General features: G+C 44.2%; 1 long non-coding RNA gene across 1 annotated transcript in view; it reads right to left on the minus strand.

Annotated features, from left to right (window-relative positions):
- The window catches only part of LOC144827692 (uncharacterized), a 56242-nt gene extending 40397 nt beyond the window's left edge, over positions 1-15845 (minus strand). The window contains exon 1 of the long non-coding RNA XR_013610307.1: positions 15667-15845. This is a non-coding gene — a long non-coding RNA (uncharacterized LOC144827692). The remainder of the gene's footprint in view (positions 1-15666) is intronic.
- Between the last annotated feature and the right edge of the window lie 1961 nt (positions 15846-17806).

The raw sequence follows: 17806 nt of genomic DNA on the forward strand, positions 1-17806 counted from the left end.
TCCCAGGCTCCTTCTTCCGTGCGCTGATACCCCCTGAAATTCCTGGAAACTCCTACAGGCCTGCGCAAGGCGCCACTGAACAAAGTCCCTTTCATTCGAGCTGATTAGGACCCTCGCACCTGCATACAGCTCGTCCTGCAGTGGGCCTCAAATTCCAGACTTCACCATATCTTAGGTCATAAAACACTCTCAGAGCTCCATACTGGACACCTCACGACCTCTCCTCTAACGAGCACATGACGATTTAAACTACATGACATTATCTGTTCTGGCCTACTTGATTTACATGCAGCAGGTTCCTGCACTCTTAAAACGTTAACTTGATTTAAACAGCAAACATTCTTAACTAGCATACGTTTCTAAAATAACACATCTATAAAGCATATACTTTTAACCCTAAGTTCAATAGTACATTTTGAAAGAACCATGTCAACTTTATCTCACATCATTTTAGCAGCACGTTCAGGTTTGCTGTGAATTGCCCTAAGGCCTACACAAAATACTGGAATCCAAAGTTACATTTAATTCGGACATGACTCTTTTAACATGAGAGAACCATGAGGTTTTCACATATACTCCAACATTTCTACATTTAATCTCACACCGTTATAATTATGGTTACTCTACTTAACATTCTATACATTTCGCTATTGAATATAAAACACTCGTGTGCAAAACATGTTTAAACTAACTACGTGCTTGTAAATATGGCGTACTTATACATTTTTTTCAAACTTGTGCTCTCTCAGTCCCCCCTTTGATGACCTTTAGGGGTCATCATTACCATGACACTAAAATGTAGAACCTTTAAAGTGAAGTCAGGACAGTGCCACCTCTTTTCATACTCTCTAATGCTTTCAGACTCTTATATTGAGTGTCCTGCATCGCTGTCAACTCTTCTTCCTGTTTCTTCATAGCTCTCTGTAACCTATTTGCTCTATACCATTGATACAAACGCACCAATCCCCACAAAGTGATTACACAAATCATTACTATGATGATGGGCTTCAATATGTACCAAACGATACCCTTTCCCAAGTTGGCAAACCAACTTCCAACTTTACCCATTTCATGACCTACTTTTTCCCACACATTTACCTTTGCCAGGTCCTCAATTTCGTAGTGTATGGCAGTGATGTTTTGTATATACTTCTCTAGAGGCTTTGAATTGTCTGGAATGTAAGTACAGCATTCCTGTACCTTCAAGGCCCTACAGACTCCTCCCTCTTTTGCTAACAGAACATCTAAAGCAAGTCGGTTCTGAAGAACCATTGCCCTAATCGATTGCATCTCCCCTTCTATCAGCATCAAGGATCTTGCAGTACTGGCAGACAGTCTATCTACGACTGTAGCTAACCTCCTGATCTTAATGTCATTCATTATCAATCCTAAGAAAGGGAATGCAGCACCTATTACATCTCCAACTACTTCTGCTGCACCCAGCCCTCGCTTCCATCTAGTTGATATTTCTTTCTTAGGCGTGTCTAAATTCTCAACATGATATATTTTAGGGAAGACAACAGCCAGATAGCATGATCCGTACCAATTATCTGGTAACTTCACATAGGCATATCTTCCACATACAAAATATACATTTGGTATTGCTTGCATCCCTTTCATGAAGTTCTTAGAGTAGTACTCCAATTGAAAGGCATGTTCACAATTGACTTGTCCTACATAAACGTTTTCATAATAGGAGTAACTCCTGTGAATGCACAGTTTCCCCCGTTTCTCCTTATCCAAAGCAATTGGACCAATACTACCTTTTCGTTGTTGTGCCCTTTCCTCCTTGGTCCAATCTGTTTCCCCTTGTCCTGATGCCTTCAATATCTTCTGCCTCCTGTATCTAGTATCTACCTGAGCTATAAACTTTTTCTCAACTTCTGATATTTGACAAGTCAGATTGTTGATTCGAGCATGTGAAGTATCTAACGTTCTCCATGGAATAAACCATTTGTGTAACCTGTCTTCGCTTTTGTAGTAGTCCCATTTGTTCAAATGCTTGAAATTCGGAACCTCTGGCAATGTCGAGTCGAAATTCGAGAAGTAATACTCAAATCCGTCTCGTCCATAAAACATACTTAACAATAAACTGCACGTTATCCCATAGGTCAACGGGAGATGATGGTATTTGATACCCTCCTCCACTGAAATTGGTAATTGCATACAGACATAACAATCCTTTACTTCCATGGCATCAACATATTCATAAAGCAACTTAGCATAAGCATTTGACTTGTAATTCCCCTGTGACTCATCCATGTGTAACCTTTTTACTTCTGCATCTAACAACGCTTTGTCTTTCTCATTGATGTTTCCCTTCTCCTTAATAATGGTAGTTCTCGGTGTTGACACTCCCTTATCCTCCTTAACTGTGGTTCCATCCCCTTCGTGTCCCGCTAGGAATGAAACAGTTACCACTAAAATTATAAGAGAAACCACTACTCCTAAAAATGTAACAGCTATACATTTTGCCCTGCGGTTCGGGTTGCCAGCCTCCATGTTCTCAAACAGTGTAGTTTTCGACTTTCTTCCAGCATTTACTTCCTCTTCTTTTCAAACAAAGTCTTTCTCTCTTGCAATGTCTTTCTTGGAACACTTGGAAGCTTGACAATTTGTTTCCGCAAAACAGTTCAAAGTCCAGTAAAATAGACAACCCTAGCCCTTCTCCATCCGCTAAAAGGAAACCCCTACCATTTTTTTTCTTCCACTCGGCGCTAGGTTATCTTGCAACAATTCACAATTTCTTTTCAAAAGTCTTATTTTCGTCTGAAGTTATGTATGACTCAAGGAGTGACACTACTTCTTCATAAACGTCCATCCGAAGTATCATTCCCTCAGGTTCTGGACAGTTCGTACCACAACATGGAAAGTCAACTTTTTCTAGGATTATTCTCCTTATTTCGCTCAAGACAAGTGGACGGACGAAATTGAGAGTTAGCGTTTTTTCAATTTCCAATCCTGGTACTATCAGTTCTATATCCACAATTACAAAGGGGTCCGTTCTAATCAAGATCACTTTCTTCACCTTTCCAGTTCTGCGCCCCTTTGAAGACATTCACAATATGGTATTAGTCCACAACAATAAGCGCTCCTAGCATTTCTACTACTCGCTCAAGCATTTCCAAACGAAGAAGAGTTCCCTCCAATATTGGATATCGTGAACAGCAAACTGGAAACTCAACTGTCTCTAAAATCAATTTTCTTATTCCACTCAGGAGAGCAGGATGAACGATGTTGAGTGTCAGCAACCTTTCGGTCTCCGCTCCTGGCAGTAGAAACTTTATTTGCACTGTGATGATCGGGTCAGTTCTGATCAGTTCCACTTCCCTGATCCTCCCTGTTCTGTGTCTCCCAGACATCTGCAACGAGGTAGGTCCAATCGGGAGTAGAGTATCTTCTGCTAGGCACTCGCACCCTACTTGATCTTCTAAGACCCTCCTCGGCTTGATCCTGGATATCTTCTTCTGGATCTGAGTCTTCGGATATAGGAGTAAGCGTTTCTTCTTGGGCCGACCTCAAACTTATCCTTCTTCTTCTTGCTGGCCAAGTGGCAGCTCCAAGCCTTATTCTCCTATTCCTTGTCCTCCCACTTGGTTCTTGGTCGCTCCGATACGGATCTGAGTCTGAGTCGTATTCACTTCTGCTCTCTCCTTCAGTTGCGTCTTCTGTCTCACTGCCGTCCTGCCTTCGCTCTTCTTCTGAATCCGATGCGTTCCCAACTTCTTCCGACACCTCCTCAGCTGCCCCAATCCCTTCTTGCGACTCTTCTTCCACTTCCGGGCTTTCGTCTGGGATGGGAGCTGTTCCTTCTAGAGGTGCTGGAACTCTTCTAGTATGGGATGCATGGATCCAATTTGGCAGCCCCCCGCACTTCACCGCGGTGTTCATGATCAGGATTACCTGAAAGGGCCCTCGCCAGCGAACATCTAGGCAGTTCTTCCGGACGTGCTTTTTAACCAGGACCCAGTCCCCTGGGTTCAGGTCATGACACAGGTTCCTCGCTGCTGGAACTTCAGCCGCATGCACCTGAAGGGACACAGAATGGATGGCGTCAGACAGTCCTTTACAATAATCCAAGATCAGATCATCTGTAATATTCAATAGAGCAGTAGTTGGAACTGTAGGAAGTCTCATGGCCCTCCCCATCAGGATCTCGTGGGGAGAGAGACCTGTCCTCCTATCTGGCGTGCTGCGCATGCTCATGAGCACTAATGGAAGAGCATCTGGCCAACTCAAAGATGTGGATGCCACTACTTTAGCCAATCTATTCTTCAACGTGCCATTCACTTGTTCCACAATTCCTGAAGCTTCTGGTCGATAACTACAATGCAGCTTTTGATCGATATTCAGTGTGGAGCACAACATCTTCACTATTTCGCTGTTAAAATGTTTTCCTCTGTCCGATTCCAAAGAGGCAGGCACCCCGAAGCGCGGTATCAACTCCCTGAGCAACAATTTAGCCACTGTGAGTGTATCGCACCTACGTGTAGGGTACGCTTCAACCCATCTGGAAAATACGCATACAATCACCAACACATACCGAAGGCGATTGACTCTTGGCATCTCGATGAAGTCTAGTTGCATTCTATTGAAAGGCCCCCCCGACCTCCCAATGTGACTCAGTGTGACTGGTGTTCGTTTGCCTACGTTCAGTTGTTGGCAGGTAACACATCGCTTACATACTGATTCTGCTGCTATTCTGAATTTCGGGCAATACCAAGTCTGCCTAAAAACTCTCATCATAGCATCCCTTCCTAGATGTACTGGACCATGTATTTCTCTCGCCATGGGATTAGCTAATTCTTCAGGTAACACAGCTCTCCCATCTGCTGAAACCCAAAAATCCATTTCACTTCGCACACAGCCTGCTATTTCCCATGCCTTTTTCTCTGTTTCAGGTGCGTTCTCCTGCATTATCCTTAAATCCTCCCAAGTGTCTACAGTTTCTAACATCATACTTAATTCAGTCTTTTCTTCTGCACCTTCTATTTCCACCTTTGAGAAAGAATAACTTTGTTCCGCACAATAGCGTGCGACTTCATCAGCATATCTATTACCTTGTGACACAAAATCTGTATTCTTAGTATGAGCTACACACTTCACTACTGCAATGTCAACAGGACCTTGTAATGCTTCTATCAGCAATCGCACAAATTCTCCATTTCGAATGGGCGAACCAGAGGAGGTCATGTAACCCCTCTGAGACCACAACTGCCCGAAATCATGAACCACACCGAAACCATATTGGCTGTCCGTGTAGATGGTGACTCTCTTTCCATTTCCTGCTATGCAGGCACGAGTTAGGGCAATAATCTCTGCTACCTGTGCGGAATGTACTCCTTCCAGGCAAGCGGCTTCCACAACTCCAGTAATGGTACAAACAGCATAAGCTGCTCTCAACCGACCAGTATCGTCTCTTAAACATGAGCCATCAACAAAGTAAATTTCATCGGGGTCAGACAATGGCTCATCCACTATATCTGGTCTGGGTTTCGTGCATAGTTCAGTCACATCAAGGCAATCGTGGTCTTCACATCCTTCGCCTTCTATTACCGTAGGTAATGGCATCAAAGTAGCAGGATTCAAGACAGAGCATCTCCTGAGAGTCACGTTTTCTGCGGCAAGTATAACTTGCTCATAACGCGTGAGCCTGCTATTGGTCCGATGCTGCGTCTTCGTCCTGGTCATTAACAATTCAACTGAATGTGGTACATACACCACTACTGGATGTCCCATCACAATACTCTCGCTCCTTTCAATGCTGACACCCGTTGCAGCAACGGATTTGAGACATCCGGGCAACGCTGCGGCTACTGGATCTAATGTAGCCGAAAAATATGCAACTGGTCTACGGGCATTACCGTGGGTCTGTGCCAAGACTGACAAAGCACATCCCTCTCTCTCACAGCAATAGAGTGAAAATGACTTCTCGTAATCTGGCATTCCCAGAGCCGGAGCACGACATAAATCGTCTCTCAGCTGTAAAAACGCCACCAGACATTCTTCATCCCATGGTACCGGATCACTCACCTCCTTGTGCGTCAGTTTCTGTAAGGGCTTTGCTTTCCGTGAAAAGTTAACTATCCACTGTCGGCAGTAACCCACCATTCCTAGGAACATTCTAACCTCTCTCTGAGTTGTAGGCGCATTCATTTTCATTATCGCCTCAATCCTCTCTGGGGACACCTTACGTTTCCCTTTTTCTAACCTGTGCCCTAGATACTGTACTTCTGTCAAACAATATTGCAACTTGCTCGGAGATACCTTATGTCCATTTTCAGCTAAATGATTCAGTAAGGCAATTGAATCTACTTTACAAGCTTCCTCTGTTTCTGACGCAACAAGTAGGTCATCTATGTACTGTACCAGAACCGAGTTCTGTGGCAGTACTAGATTCTCAAGATTCTTTTTCAACAACTGATTAAAGATGGATGGACTGTCTGTGAATCCTTGTGGGATTCGACACCATGTTAAAACGCGATCTTCCATTTTAAACGCAAAAAGGTACCTGCTCTCTTCATCCAATGGGATTGAAAAGAAAGCCTGACAAAGATCTATCACTGTGAACCATTCTGCTTGACATGGTATTTGAAACAATATTACTGATGGATTCGGTACCACGGGACAACATGAAACGACTATGTTGTTAATTTTTCGTAAATCCTGAACTATCCTAAACTTCCCGCTAGGTTTCTGCAAACCCATAATCGGGGAGTTACAAGGACTGCCCACGATTTCCTTCAGTATTCCCTGCTGTATCATTGACTCGATCACAGGCTTTATTCCCGCAATCGTTTCCTGGGACAATTTGTATTGAGGCGTTCTTGGAAACTCAACATTTGGTTTTACCAGAATTTTTACCGGTTCTACCCCTTTAATCAATCCTATATCTTCTCCTGTGAAATCCCACACCTCTGACGCCACTGCATCTCTTAAGTCTTGTGGAAGATCTTCTACAGTCAGAGTAGGATATAGTTCTACACAGAATTTTGAATTGGCCACCTTAAAGGTAGCATCATCGTCGGTAGTCTGTACCTCCACTCCTTGTGGGGTGCAGTATATGGTGCAATTCAATTTGCATAACAAATCCCTACCTAACAGACATACCGGACTCGAGTCACAAACCACAAACTGATGTTCGTTCATGTGGTTTCCAATTTTCACAGACACTGGTTCTGTCAAGGGACTAGTCATTCTTTTATTTGCGACTCCTACCACTTGAATTGTTTCCCCTGACATTGGCAAGTCTGGAACTACCGCTGATCTCAGAGTCGAACGAGTAGCCCCAGTGTCCACTAAGAACGTAGTGGGACACCCTGCCACTTCTGCCTCAACAAATGGCCCTCTCTGATCCACTTCTAGAACTGCCCCGAGGGTACAGTCTTCTTCACTGCTCACCCGTTGTCCTGTCAATGGATCAATGTAATAACATTTTTCTTCCTCGATAAACAGAGGCATTTGTTTAAAGACCTTTCCTCCAGCTGCTATCTTCGGTGGCTGTGGGAATTGGGCCCGTGGGGCCGAAGTCCCCCCTTTGGCCACCTTACTGCTTGGGACTGTCACTTTTTGCACTGGGTCTTCTTGGACCTGCTCTTCTACTTCTAGCTCTCCGTTTTCAGGGTTAAAGGGACACTCGCGTCGCCAATGCCCCACCTGATGACACAGATGACACTTTGTCGTTTTCTTTAAAGTGGCAAAGTCTATCCTAGGTCTCTGCCCTTCTTCATTATCTTTGTTCTGACCATTTGGTTTTCGTCCCATCCCCTGCTTCTGCTGGCCACCCTTCCCAGCGGACTGCATTTGCACCACCATCAATTTCTCCTTTAGATTCTTGGCTTTAGAATCTATCTCGTCACTGCAGTACCTCGCATATCGTAAAATCTCATCTAGTGGTTTGTTCTGCCAACAGATTAAATGTTGCTGTATCATCAAACAAATATCAGGTCTCAACCCCAAGACAAACTTTGACACGAACTGCCCTATGTCTTTGGGATCCATTACATCTAGTCCACTGTATTGCTTGAATGTTTTCAACAATCTTTCATAAAACTCGTGAACTGTCTCCTTGGGTTCCTGCCTTGTTCGGTCTATTTTTACCCAATCTATATCCTGTGGTGGTACCTTATCTTTCAGCCATGCTATTACCCTTTCATACTTTCGCATGACAATCTCAGATGGTCCATTTGTTCGAGCATCCCTCAATGGTTCAGCATTTGGCCATTCGACACTAGTCTTACAAGGGGTCCATAGATCAGATGGGACCACGATGTCAAACAACGTGTTCAAATCTATCCACAGTACTTTCGAGATTTTAACGAACCTCTCTACCTGCTTATACCATTCGACTGGATTGTCCCGCAACTTCGGAAATGAGTTGGTAAATGCGGCTAAGTCTCCTCTACTCCAGGGCACATGTACATAATTTCCATTTGATATTTCTCGCAAAGGGAATGCCTCCATCTGCATTACCCTTCCCTCAGGGGTCATCACATTTGTACTTCGCCTAACTGTGCCCTTTTTCGACCACCTTTCTTCCCATTTATCCAGTTCTCTCCACACTCTTATCCCTGTTACCAACTCTCTTATGTGTGTTTTTAATCCAGTAGTTCTCTTCTCATCTAGATCTTGGTCTGCGTACTGTAATCTGTGGTTGCTCTGCAATGCCCTTGTCCTAGACAAATCCACGGCATACTTGTCTGCCAAATCAGTCAGTTTTTCATGAAACGCTCTAGCTTTCCTAGTAATATCCTTTGCCATGAACAATAACTCATCCTGTTCATACAATTCTATCCTTTCCAAAGGCAATGTTCCATCTATTATCTCATCAACATCTGATTTTAAACTGGTAACATCAAGCCTTTTTGCCTTTATTTCAGCTTTCAAGACACTCAATTTAGCTCCTCCATCCGCATCTCTCCCATCCCAGCTCCGAGATCTACGTTTAGGTATTGGTGAATTATAGGGAGTCCTCCCCTGTTCCCATCTCTCTAAGTCCCATGCCTTTCCATCTTCTCGGGGTGGGTGGTGAAACACTCCTTCATGCCTCCCAACCTCTCTCTCTCCATCCTGGCTAGTTTCACGGGATAGAGGGTAAGAGGTTCTATTACTCCCTCTTTCTTCCCTACTTCCCTGTGATTCCTGATTATTCGAGGCGTGGCGGGACCTATCGCTGTTCTCCTTTCTCCAATGTTGAACGTCTTCCCCAAGTGTATGATGAAGGCACCTAAACCTATTCTGAAAAGCCCGTACCGCCTCATCTCCTCCGTTCCCCCAGAGACGGGACATTTCCTCACATTCTACAATCCTAGTATTTTGTTCCGGCTGTTCTCTCTGATTTGTAGGACATGCATCCCCTCTATTCTCTTGACTTTGGCCTTCCCGGCCCTGACTGCTTTCGCTGGCCCCACAATGAGATACAGTCCCGTTACCCCTGCTTTCCCACTCTGGTTCCGTTCTTGTCCTGTTACTCGGAGATACTATGGACCCGTCCCATTCCCTCAAATCAGCTCTTAACTCTGAAAAAGATCTTGGCCGCGGTCCCCTTAGATCCATTGGTCCTCTCGGACCTCCCTGTTCTGAATTGGGACCGACAGTTGTGTCTAATGGGGTATTCCATGTTACCGAACCTGGCAATTGTTTCCATGCATTCGTCACATTATTCCTCCTTTCCATCTCAACCCTTTCCCTATCCAATTGCCTTTGTTGTTCCCCTCTATCTCTCTCAGAATTATAGATCGAAACTATGGGTCCTATGGTAACAGGCACTTGAAGAGCGTCTGGCAATCCCACAGACTCAACCCTTTCTGTGGTTGGCGTTTTCTGCACCACAAACCTTCCCACTACACTCTGTACAGTGTTGTTTGGAGGTGTTTCTCCGCCTTTGCTAGGTGTCCATTCCGATATAGGGAGTGGTGTATATCCCTCTATCTCATTCCCGTCTTCCCTTGCGAGCCCTCTATCTTCTATTAACTCCACTCTCGGAGGTGGTCTATCCATCAACAATCTGTTTATCAGATTGTCCTCCGACTCGCTTTCCTCGTCTTCTTCCATGAGGTTTCCTCCTCCTGACACCTCCCTCATCGGATACATTTTTTCCACCTCAATAGTCTGTACCCTCCAACGCTTTTCCTCCTCATCCCATTTGGAATCTCGCACTGCCCTTACCGATCGCGTCAGCCTTTGTTGACGCCTGTTCAAATTTCGGTCGTGTGCAGCCTTAATCCATGCATTAAGAGCCTCAAACTGTGTTGGTCTAGGTGAGGGTTTCAATGAGGACATGGTTGCTTTTAGCCGATGTAACACCTCTAACTTAAACGTTCCATACTTCGGGAACTGCATTTCCTCATTTCCTTCCGTAAGCTTATTCCAAGCCCCAATCCACAATATCGTATGCAGCCCCACATTCGTTGCCATATAATGAGCTGGCGTACCCTCTGGGGGAGCCTCTTCCCCGTAATAATGTTCACTTCGTTTACGTTTAAAAATCCCTTTCAAACACTTAAAACACTTCATGATTTCTCTTTTCTCCGCGTTTGTTTACTTCCTGATGATATTCCACCAATCTCAGCCCCGTTCTTACTAACTGGCCTATCCGTACGCGGCTTTCCTCCGACGTCACTCTAGCCGCCCAACCAGAGCGCGGCTCTAGCTAACGTCACACCAACCGCTCAATCAGAGCGCGGCTCTAGCCGACGTCACCCGTCCCCCTTCGCAGCAGTTCCCCTCCTTTCTCAGCTCGTCTCCTCGGTCATGCACGCATCCCATTCATACTCTGAAAAATGATTACTTCCGTCCAAGCGATCACCTTTCTTTGACTGTACGCCCACAGTCTTTCTGTAGTTGTCACCCTAACTTGGCGAAATGTCTTTCCGATTACTTCCAGACAATCGCCTTCTCCGATAGGTTACTCACACACAGTAACTTTCGACCAGCGTCCGTTACTCATACACACACTCTTACACTCCCCCTATCTTGGATCCACGGCGGTCAATGGTACCTCGTGACCTCCGTACTATGGTCGACAACTACCCTGGATGTTCGATACACCCAAACCCACTTAAGCTCTGGCCTGAACTTAAGATTTCACCAGTTCACCCGTTTACCAGGTTACCAGTTTACCAGGTTGCGCGCGCTCACAACCTTCTCTCTTTCACACTACAGGCATTCAACTCCGCAAGACATTACAATACAAATACAACACAAAACACCGCAATCTGTTCACGCATGACCCTTTTTATACTCACTCTCCGATACTGCTGCTTTTCTCGCACCGTCTGCACCTTTCGGCACACGATTCTTCCGCTGCTCGTCTCTCGACGTCTCGGGCCTTGGGGTAAACTAACCTCTCTAGATTACCTTCCTCAAGAAGATAACCATCCTCACTCTGCTACCAACTGCTAACGCGGGATTTCTGGTTACTAATTATCTTACCAAATCCCATTTCCTGTCGACTGAATCGTTGGTACCTGTCTTGAGTAAAAGGTAATCTCGCAGTAAACAATCAATTTAAGAACTTACACCACTCTAAATGACCACTGACCAAAATTAAGTTTTAAAGATTTAATATAAAGTCAAAGATAACTGAAGATACAAACTTCTCAAAATGAGATTCAAGAGGTAGATCGGAATCACTATGAACATGAACTTTTTGAATAGTCTGAGTCTGAAGAACAAAATAATAAGTACAAGTTCGAAAACCATCAGGGTTGCTAAAATAGATACAAGTTGCAACCTCAAAGTCATTACAGAAAAGAAAATTAAGGTTAGTCTGTCCCTACACTACACTAAATGACATCCCTACTTAGCAAGATCTTAACCCTCTAGGTGTCAGCCGTGGTGACTTCCTAAGAAGATCACGCACTTCTCTTTGTCTCTTCTCTGATAATGGGTCTCTCCTGATCAGCCTATCTGCCTACCCATCCGCTTCCTTAGGCTCCCAAAATCATCTGCTCTGCTCTCCTCCCAGGTCACTTTCCCTAATACCAAATCACATTTCCAATAGAAACGCCCCTTGGGACGCCCCTCACGTGGTACATCTTTGCGCGGTAAACTCCATGATGGTACTCTTGAAGACCCTCGTTATAGTTGACCTTGGTTCCCAGGCTCCTTCTTCCGTGCGCTGATACCCCCTGAAATTCCTGGAAACTCCTACAGGCCTGCGCAAGGCGCCACTGAACAAAGTCCCTTTCATTCGAGCTGATTAGGACCCTCGCACCTGCATACAGCTCGTCCTGCAGTGGGCCTCAAATTCCAGACTTCACCATATCTTAGGTCATAAAACACTCTCAGAGCTCCATACTGGACACCTCACGACCTCTCCTCTAACGAGCACATGACGATTTAAACTACATGACATTATCTGTTCTGGCCTACTTGATTTACATGCAGCAGGTTCCTGCACTCTTAAAACGTTAACTTGATTTAAACAGCAAACATTCTTAACTAGCATACGTTTCTAAAATAACACATCTATAAAGCATATACTTTTAACCCTAAGTTCAATAGTACATTTTGAAAGAACCATGTCAACTTTATCTCACATCATTTTAGCAGCACGTTCAGGTTTGCTGTGAATTGCCCTAAGGCCTACACAAAATACTGGAATCCAAAGTTACATTTAATTCGGACATGACTCTTTTAACATGAGAGAACCATGAGGTTTTCACATATACTCCAACATTTCTACATTTAATCTCACACCGTTATAATTATGGTTACTCTACTTAACATTCTATACATTTCGCTATTGAATATAAAACACTCGTGTGCAAAACATGTTTAAACTAACTACGTGCTTGTAAATATGGCGTACTTATACATTTTTTTCAAACTTGTGCTCTCTCAGAGCTGATGGGGAAAAGCATGCAGGTGAGAAAGCAATGCAAGGGAAATGGAGTAGAAGGATATGGGTGAGAGAGAGGAACACCAGAGCACTGCGGGAGGAGGGAGACGTACATGAGACAGCTGTTAAATGGTGTTCACATGCTCATAGAGTGTTTAAATAAAAAAGCAGCACATAAAAAGAGAGCGGTGGAAAGACACAAGTAATGCGTCTATGCTCCTTGGGAGGGACAAACACAAGAGTAAGGAAAGCCTACACAAGTGTATGAAGAATAATCATACAAATGAGGGTGACAAAAAGGCAATCAATGCTATGCAGTGGGCAGGCTATAGGTCCACTGTAAGCTCACAATACATCTCGCAACAGACAGTGCATGCTCTGTCTAATAGGCAAGCTCTAAAATGAGAAGTAATTGATCAAAATTATATTGCATCATTTATGTGAATTTCCATCTACAAAGAAAGTGTGGGTTACATAAAATAAACTCCCATGCTTTACAGAATAAAATATATATGTATATTTTTACCTTCTTAAAATGTCTCCCGCAATGATAATGACTTTTTCATCCCCTAACAAAGCATTTTTCTCTTAACTTTCAAAAATAAGGTCGTACAATTCTCCCATTTTAAACCTTATTCTGAGCTGCTTCTTTCTATTTAGGATATTTTAAACTCATTTTAAAATCTCCACGGACAAGAGGGACTCCACTGTTTCTATGTAAACTCCTTGTATATAAAATATAACAATAATGTAAAGAGAAGACAGATACCAGGTACAACTCTTGCAGATCAAAAGAGATGCAAAGTTCTATATAATGTGATTAGGGATGTGTCAGTCCTTTACAGAAGCAAGCATTGGCAATCGCAGTCGTTTTGGATTTTTTTAGCATTGAAAATGTGTTAATGAGCTTGAAAATGTAACAATAGGATAGCAGTAACAAATGTCTGCTCCTCAAAGATAACACATTTCCATTTGGTATACTGCTGCTGCACCTGAGCTGGGGGAATACAAACTTTCTTCCGACACAGTTAACAGATAACACATGGGCATTAGCGGTGCAAGCTTCCCTCTTACACACAGAACAGGTGACACATGACCATTAGAAGTGGAAAGATTCCCCGGCCCATCAGAAGAGGTGTAACACAACAAACAATAGTCACAGAACAGACTCCACATGGGGACCACATGAGCAGGTTTCTCTCATCCACAGAACTCAGGAGTGCAAGATTCCAGTAGATGCACAGAAAAGGTACCACACAGCATCACCAGTACCATTCCCTCTAGGGTGCGCGCGCGCACCTCCCCTCACGCTAGCGCGCACCGCCTCGCGTGGAGCGCGCAGACAGGACGTCGCACGAGAGAGTTGCGCCGCCGGCCGCTTGAAAGAAGCGAGCGGCGCAAACATGAGGCACGTGAGGAGTGCAGGTAAGGAGGCGGGGGGGCTGGTGAGGCTTGTGGCAATGTGGAAGCGCGGGGCAGACTGTGGCCTTTTGTTTAAGTATTGCTGTTACTCGGAGCCCCTTCACGGGCTCTGATTAACAGCAATACTTAAACGAAAGGCCACAGTCTGCCCCGCACTTTACTAACAAAAGCGTAGTCAGTTTCCAAACACAGCGTGTACTTTAGCACACGCTGTGTTTGGAAACTGTCTCTACGCTCTTGTTAGAAAAGCGCAGGGCAGACTGTGGCCTTTTGTTTAAGTATTGCTGTTAATTAGAGCCTGTGAAGGGGCTCCGATTAACAGCAATACTTAAACAAAAGACCACAGTGGGCAGTCAGGAGGGCGGGCCGCAGGGGGCACAGCGGCTGGGGAAACAAGCGGAACAGAAGGCAAAAGGGGCACAAAAACGAGGAAAAAATGAGTGCAACAGTGGGCAGAAGGGCACAAAAACGAGTGGAACAGAGGGCGGAAGGGCACAAAAGCGAGTGGGACAGAGCACAGAAAGGCACAAAAAAACGAGTGGAACAGAGGGCAGAAAGGCACAAAAAACGAGTGGGACAGAGGGCAGAAGGGCACAAAAACGAGTGGAACTGAGGGCAGAAAGGCACAAAAACGAGTGGAACAGAGGGCAGAAAGGCACAACAACGAGTGGGACAGAGGACAGAAAATCACAAAAAACGAGTGGAACAGGGGGCAGAAAGGCACAAAAAACGAGTGGAACAGAGGGCAGAAAGGCACAAAAACAAGTGGTACAGATGGAAGACGGGCACAAAAACTAATGGCACAGAGGCAAAATACAGAATACAGAAATATAGGGGCAGCTAAGAACAGAATGCAGAACGGGCAGAGAGGTACGGGGCAGCGATGGGGGAACAGAAGGGAAAACTGGGCAGAGACACGGCAGCGAGGGGTACAGAAGGAAAGACCGGGCAGAGAGAGCACGGGGACAGTGAGGGGAACAGAGGGAAGAAAAAGGGGCACGGACCACGTACAGGCAGCGGGGAAGACAGACAACAGCAGTCACAGGCACAACAATGAAAATACAGGCAATACAATAAATTTGCAAACTGCCCTTAAGACACTTATTGTGGCGCTGTATGTGTGAAAATGCACCATCTTTTCACTTTTTAAAGTAAACGTTTTGAGTTCCATTTGGCACCGCAGAAACGCGCGCTTTGGTTCCTGGAGCACATAGCCATGGTTGCAGTGCACAGAGACCCTCCACTGCTGCACACTGAGGGAAAAAATTAGGGGGAACATTGATCACCAGTGCAAGCTTTTCCCACACACACAGAACAAGTACCATGTAAGCATCAGCAGTTCAAACTGCTCTTCCACAAACAGAAAAGGTAGCACATTGGAATTTCCAGTATAGCCTTACCTCACAAAAGTAGAAAAAATTCTAAATGGGCACAGCAGTTCACTTTCCATTGCTCATAATGATGAGGTTCCGTGTGGCCATTAGAAGTGAAAGCCCCGCTCGCACGAACTCAGAAGAAGTAACATATGACCAGCAGGTATGCTATTGAAAAAAAGTTTTCTTTCTATGCAGATCTTCCATTACTTGCTTGCTTCCAGTTGGGTAGCGCCTGTAACAGGGCCTCCCGCTTCGGGCAGTAAGCCTGAGCATGTCGTGCTGGAACAATGAAAAGCACACACACACAGCTATGGTGAGAGCCATCAGACCACGTGCAGTCTCTGCCAGTTAATGATTTAGCCTCTGGCCACGCCTGTCCAGAGGATGCATTAGGTGCAGTACCGGGGCATGTCGTCACTGTGGAGGCATTGCCTGTTGGTTGTTACATCTGATGGAGCAGGGATTCGCAAAAAGAAACCTGCTCGAATTGACACCCCTATAATATGTACTAATAGTATGTAGTAATAGAAAACAAACATGCACCTTACACAAACACGAGGGAATTAGCTTTGCGCATTTATGCACTAATATGAAATAATATATGAAAGAACTAAAACGTAATTACACAAGTGCGCTTTGAAATAAACGAGAAGTAATGCATGACTATTTCGCATGTGCATTTCGTAGTTTGCATGTTGCATCTTGCTTTGAAATAATAAATAATGCCGCTTTTGCTTAGAGCTTATGCTAGGTAACTCTAATGAGGAATAATGCAAAGGTGGGTGGTAAACAGTGAAAAATGCATTATCATATAATTAATGAATGTCTATTCTCCATTTGCTTTAGTAAACTGGATGAGACGCCATGTTTTCCTAAATTAGCCGAATAAAAGAGGGATTGAAGTCAGAGTTTAATTGACGTGACAGAGCAGCCAGAAATGCTGAGTGCTGCAAAGAAAAGAACACAGGTTGAAGGCCAATGTGATGATCGTCTGCCAAGGGTTGTGACCAGCCATGGGACCAGAGACACTTTCCGCGGACATTGTTTATGAATTAAAATGTTTAAATGTATCTTGTGTAAAAATCGTGAGAACGAATCAAGAACTAAGCTATGAGAAAGAATGTAGAACAATAAAATGACTAAATTGTAAGTGAAGTCACAGTGGTGTGACAACACCACCTCCCAAACCCACCAATCCCCTGTTGAGTGTTGCAAATTGTTTGAACTAATGTCGGATGGACATGTAGATTTTAGGGTATAATTGGGTTGCCTTTAGTGCTGTGGTTTAGACTTGTGGGGAGGAAGAGAAGACAGGTGAATACGTCTCTGTTGGTCAGTTTGCAGAGAGGCCTAGCTGTTCCTGTCCCTGTCCTGCTCCTGGGTTCTGTAATCTTTTTTCCCTGATTCTATTTCAGGGAAACCCCACCATCACCTAGGCCAAGGGGGTGGTTTTCCACAGACTGTTAGGCTTGTATTATTCTGACTCATTCTTGCAAAATTACTTGCAAATGTACTTTGTCTCTGAAACCTTTGTCTCTTCACCTATCTACTCCATCATAGGTATATTGTTACGTATTATTTTAGATGGAATTGTCTCTTCATCTATCCCCTCCGTTAGGTGTATTTTGTTTCGCATTTAATTTTGCTGAAACTTTTGTCTCTTAATCTATCCACTCTTTTAAGCACAAAGTCATTGCGTGCATGATGAGTTTGTTTTCATTTGAAGTGGCTTATGTTTTCTCTCCCTTTGTGAACTTCATTATTTGCATTTTGTGACAGGGTGCAATGAGGATTAACCATTTATTTTGAGATAAAACATTATTAACTTTACCAAGAGTCTTCGATTATTTAACTGACTGAATAGTTAGTTAGATAGTACTATCATTACCATCAACTATTCAACTAATTGGTTCATCGACAAAGTAGAAGGAAAGTTGAGGTCTAGGTTAGATATGTATTTTGAGATGTCAACATGAAGATGTAACATTAGGATAGCAGTAACAAATGTCTGCTTCTCAAAGATAACAAATTGCCATTTGGTATACTCCTGCTGCACCTGAGCTGGGGGAATACAAACTTTCTTCTGACACAGTTAACTGATAACACATGGGCATTAGCAGTGCAAGCTTCCCTCTCACACACATAACAGGTGACACATGACCAT

Source organism: Lissotriton helveticus, chromosome 4_1 (genome assembly GCF_964261635.1).
Source record: "Lissotriton helveticus chromosome 4_1, aLisHel1.1, whole genome shotgun sequence".
Lineage (NCBI taxonomy): Eukaryota > Metazoa > Chordata > Amphibia > Caudata > Salamandridae > Lissotriton > Lissotriton helveticus.